Source organism: Marmota flaviventris, chromosome 12, assembly GCF_047511675.1.
Source record: "Marmota flaviventris isolate mMarFla1 chromosome 12, mMarFla1.hap1, whole genome shotgun sequence".
Classification (NCBI taxonomy): Eukaryota; Metazoa; Chordata; class Mammalia; order Rodentia; family Sciuridae; genus Marmota; species Marmota flaviventris.
The window spans coordinates 56,814,673-56,820,672 of record NC_092509.1 but is presented as its reverse complement, the minus strand read 5'-3'; positions in this window follow the sequence as shown (position 1 = coordinate 56,820,672).

The window sequence follows — 6,000 nt, the reverse complement described above, 5'->3', positions numbered from 1 at the left end:
TTTTTTTTAATGTATTGTTATTCAGTGTACCAGGTTTTTGCCTTTGTGACTTATGCCTTTGAATCTGCTTTAAGAGATCCTTCTCTACCCTAAAGATTTTCTAAAAGCTTACACTCATATTTTCATAATACAATTCACCTTAAATGTATGTTTATGGTTGTATTTAGCAGGGAGATAATTTGGTGTGTGTGTGTGTGTGTGTGTATGTGTGTGTTTTTGAATCTGTGTCCAATTGTCCAGCACTGTGTCCCTTCCCACTGGTCTGCAGAACTCTCCATACACATGCCAAGCTCCCATACAGAGGTGGATGGATTCCCAGGCTCTCTGTTCCACTCCCCTGGTGCTTGCTGTCTCTCAGATCAATGCTCACCAGGTGACTGAAGCAGAGAACTTTTGTAGCGAGAGAGAAGGTGGAGCTCTCCTGGGAATGCTTGTTTGGGGATCCTGGAGGTAAAGGGTAGGTAGATCTAAAATCAATACTGGATTTCCTATGATGGTATAAAGCTACGAAAATATAATAGTGTGCAATTGTAGGATTCAATGTATGCATCCACTGGATAAAACAGTAGAGCTGGAGTTTAACCCAAGTACTAGCTTCTCTTCCTCCTTAGCACCACCCCCTGCACTGATTGGACAGAGGGATGCAGAACAGGGAAGTTTACCCCTCCTGAGTTGTGATTGTTGTCCAATCTCATCTTTCCCTCCCACTGCCCCAATTGTGTTTTCTAGCCTTCTTTACTCGCCTATGAAAGAAAGACTGTTCTTGAGACTGGATCTTAGGGTCATAAGATCCTCCTATTCCAGTAGACCTTTTCCTGCCTCTGCAACAATGCTTTTGAAATCTTACTAAATCTTATTTTTTTTTAATTTGAAAATTCCCTCCAACTCCTTCTCTTTCTTCCTATTCCTTTTTAAAAAATATATACATTTAATTGTAGATGAACACAATACCTTTATTTATTATTTATTTATTTTTATGTGGTGCTGAGGATTGAACCCAGTGCCTCACACATGCGAGGCAACCTCTCTACCACTGAATTACAACCCCAGCCCCTCCTGTCCCTTTCTTGATCCTTTTCTGACTCTCCCTATTCCCTGAATGTAAGTGATTTCCAGGGCACAATTTTGGATTCCTCTTCTCTACTCCATGTCCCCCAGTGAGATCGTAGACATGCATATGACTTCACCTGCGGTGTGTCTTCCCCAATTTCTATCCCTCTTTACTAACAGAACCCTGAATGTTTCCAGGTTGGCCATATATGCAATTAATATTACTTATCTCCCAGGATCTCTGGAAAAATGACGTGGCTCTGACTATTGGAGGATAGCAGAATTCCCATTGGTAGGTCTTCCAGAAAAGCTACTTTCCTGATTTAAAAGCAAGGAGTGAGGTACACCCAGTAGTAATCCACCATTTGCCTTACTCTTTTCTCCTTGTGTAGTACACAGATATGCTGCTTTGAGAGGTCACAGCCACCCCTTTTGGACCATGAGGGAAAATGCCATAAGCAAAGCACATGTGGCAGAGAAGGAAACCACAGGGAGGCTGAGTCTTGATGACTTCCTTGAGTAGCTGCCCCAGCTACCCACAGACTTCTTTTAATGTTATAAAATCAAACTCCTATCTGATCAAACCACTATAGTTGTAGATGCAGTCCCAAGCAACCCCAATCTAATTTCCAAATAATAGATTTCTATTCCAGATGTCTCTGCTCACTGAAAAGCTCTTCCACTTCATTATCTGGGCTTATGCCTCCTCTCCTCTCTTCCACCAACACCTCAAATCTGATCCTCCAGGGTTTACCATCCCCAACATGCTTGTCTTAGCAGTTTCCCCAGAATTGTTACAGAGTTGTATTTATAAAAATCATCAAGTAGAGGATGAACCCTGAGGCCAACATACCAGAAAATAAAAGGAACAGGATTTTAAGGGTAGAGGAGGTTACGGGGGGAAAGAGATCCCTATAGCAGAATAAGGCAGTGTTTTCACATCTGCTGCCAGATGGGTACGCTGGGAGCAGAAGTCATTTCTCTTGCCACAATATAGCCCTCCACTCACCCTTGCATTCCTTGTTCCTTAGGCTGACTCTTCATGTAGTGGTAGCAAAGTCCTCCCAAGCTTCATCCTTGGTGAATAGAATGGCTATTTTTGGAGTGGCCTCTGAACCCTAAAGTTATTCTCTGTAATAATACTTGGAGAGGAACTTGGCATCACTTTGTCACTTGGCAGCTATTGATGGAGGCAGTATCTTCTTGGATCTCACAGGCAAAGTAATAAATAGTCCTTACCATGTTTTCTATCTCCAGGGTCTTTTGTTTCCCTATTCATCTTGAGTCTTTTATGCCAATTCTACAAAGACTGATGATCTTGGCTTGACTATTCATTTATAAATGAAGAGCTAGAACAGGTGTCTGAAGTGGCTTTCCTTTGCAGATGTAAATCTGGAGTGGGTTGGAGTCTCATTCAGTAAATCCACATTCCCTTGTACCTTCTTCTGTGGCACCAAGGAAGGCCTGTCTCACATCCCCTCTCCCCTAGGTCCTGTCCTCCATGGTGCATAAGAACTGCCCGCACTCAGTCCTGGTTCTGGTTGTCTGCTGGGGGACCAGATTAAAATAAGACTGCGTCACTATAACCAATGACCCTCTCTACTAATTACCATCTCATTTGGCTACGAAGATGTGTCGCCCTAAAGATAGACCTTCCCTGGTAGTCACACATTTTCCTAACAAAAGAATAATATAAAATGTATGGGCGTTTGGTGCCTACAAAGCTGATTTCTATTCTGCTACCAAAGCCCTGATCAGCTGGTCCACTCACTTCTCTGGGCCTTAGTTTCTCACATTTATAAAGTGTGACTTGTAAATGTGCTGTAGAGAGGAAACGTGGTCCAAATGGTATGCTATTTTTTTTCAAAGCTATAACAGTGCTACTCAAACTCTTGACTTGTATCTGTGGTGAGTTGAATGCACCAGAGTAAAACAGGGTAGGTGAGCAGCACCCAACTCTTGGGAGTGGGGAAGTGGAACCCAGCGCACAGGCTGAACTCTGCCCACTATGAGCTCCTGGCTGCAGGACCCACAGTTTGGTCCCAGACCCATCACTATGTGCATTGAGGCCAATGCAGAAGGGCTGGTGCAGGCCAAGGAGGACTCAGTCAGCAGTAACCAGACAGAACCTTCTGGGCAGAATCTGCTCCAAACTCAGGAAGGAATTTCTTTATTCATACTCAGGAACTTACTTTATACATTTGGTGTATTCCAGGCAATATACCAAGATGCAATGTGAAGATACAGATGTAAAAGGACTCTGTCTAAAGGAGCTTGGAGTCTGATTCTCTGAGACACAGAGACAGACACAAGAGGGCTGCAGTGGCAGAACAAAGAGCAAAGTGGAGGTGGTCAGAGGCATCTGTGCTCTCAGGGCACGGTCAGCGGATACTTCAGGAAGGGGCGGGGCCTGGTGTCACAGCCCATCTTCAGGTGTGGAAGACATATAGAACAATCAGGGTGCTTCTTGCTGTGAGTACCTGAAGGCCCCACTAAACAGTGACATTAGTTAAAAAGGGAAGGATCTTAATTTGGGTTCCAATTGGCTTAAACAGGAATTGTCTCACATGACAAGTGGAGCGGATGGTTCATATTTGATGATCTTTTTCCATTCTTTCTGTTTTCCTCTTTGGCATTATCATCTGCACAAATGAAAGGGTGTGTGTGTGAGAGAGAGAGAGAGAGAAACAGCCTTCCTTTGTCACTGCTATGATTTGAATTTATCCTCCAAATTTCACGTTACAAACTTACCTACCTATGTTGATAATATTTGGAGTAGGGGCTTTCGGGCAGAATTAGAATTTTGTAATGACATCATAGTGGAACCCCCATGATGGGACTGGTGGCTTTATAAAAAGAGGGAGAGAGACATTACACATGCATGCTTCTCTGTCTCATGTGATGCCCTCTGCCATGTTATGATGTGGCATAAAGACCCTCATCAGATGCTAAGCTGATGCTGATACCTTGCTCTTGGACTTCCCAGCTTCCAGAACTGCAAGCCAAATAAACTTCTATTCTTCATAAATTGCCTGTTGTCAGGTATTCTGTTATAGCAGTAGAAAATGGAATAAGTTGTTTTTTAAGGTCAATGAAAACCATTCTTAGAAGCCCACAGGCAGATTTCTCCCTGACTGGCCAGAATTATGTCCCATCCCCATGCCTAAACTAATCAGTGGCACTGGCTGTGGAATTGTCATGGCTTGTCTAGACCAAGAACTTAACCCTGAGTCCCATGGGAGGGGAGTGAACTGGAATAAAAATCAGAGTTCAGTTAGGAACAAATGGTAGAGGAACATAGAAGGCTCTGTTGGCTAAAAATAATTTTCTTAATTTTTTAATCAATTAAGATTCATCTTGCCTATGTATCATCTTCATGATTTTTAAGTGTATAGTTCAGTAACTCCTGTAGCCAGGTGAAACAGAATGTTTCTATGTTGCAAAATTGAAACTTTGTACCCAACTTTGCAAAACAACTTGCTGCTTCCCCAAATTCCCAGATCCTGGCACATACCACTTTCTGTTTTTGTGATTTTAACTACTCTGGATGCCTCATCTGAGTGGAATCATACAGTATCTGTCTTTTTGTAGCTGACTTATTTCAGTAAGCATAATGTCTTCAAGGTTATATACATTGTACTAAGTGATGGGATTTCCTTTCTTTTTAAGGCTAATATTCCATCTTATATGTATTGCACCTTTTGTTTTAATCCATTCATCTATCTGTGGACATTTGGGTTGCTATTGTGAGTGGAGCCGTAATAAACAAGGGTATGCACAAGATCTTTGAGATCTTGCTTTCAGTTTGTATATGTAACCCAGAAATGGAATTGCTAGACATACAGTATTTCTGTTTCATTTTTTGAGGGGCTTGCATGCTGTTTATCATAGGGCTGCACAGATTTCTTACTTCTTCACCTGTTCTTCAATACTTGTTATTTCCTATTTTGAGATAGTGACCATCTTAATGGGCTCAATGAGATTTTTTGATTTGCATTTAGTATTTGAGCATCTTTTCATATGTTTTTAGGCCTTTTGCATATCTTCTTTAGGGAAATGTCTATTCAAGTCCTTTCCCCAGCAATTAATAATGCTTCTTATTTAGGAGAAATGGCTCTGAATTGTCATATTCAAATCATTTTTTTGTTTTGTTTTACAATTATATTAATAACTCAGTGTTAGATTCATATTTGCACCACTGGTGGTCAATACTAGTGTTACAGAGCATAGGGAATGGAAGATATATTTGTGAAGTGACCCAAGAAATTATCCAAAATGGAGGTAGAGTGTTCCCTGGATTTTGAGAGAATGGGGAGATGTGAGACAGGAGATTGAAGAAGTCTTCCCTGATGAGGGAAGGAGATGGGCAATGCCCCAGTGGAGGGGGGTTGCAGATAGCAGAACAGCAGCAGCCAGATTGTCTGGACTTCTTTAGATAGGAATGAAGTGAAGCTGGTGTAAGGGCCACACATGGCCAAATGCATTGGCAATGAGGGCTATGTCAATGTCCTTTGGGTCAACCAGAGGCTTCAGGTTAAAGTTCTATACAGGCCAGGAATAAGCACATCTCTATGTGGGCCAGGCCTGCTCCCACACACATCCATCTTCCTGCTAAGAATGGCCTGAAGGCATCCCTTTCCTTAATGTCACCAGTCTCATCCAGAAAGTGGCCAGGGTCCGACAACTCTGGGCTGGGAAATTCTTTGTCATTGTGCATCACAATAATCAGAAATGTTGTCCTGCCTGTGGGATGAGGTAGTTTCTGAACTGATATCACAAGTCACTGCATGGAGCAGGGTGGCAAAGATTTGGTCAGTGTGTTTCTGTCTCATGCATTGTAACACCGTATAGGGCATGCTGCTCTGTCCTGCATACAGGGGCTCTGGTGTCTGTTGACCACCTCGTCAGTCTCTTCCTGGACTTCAGCTGTGGCCTCCAGATGCTTCTGCA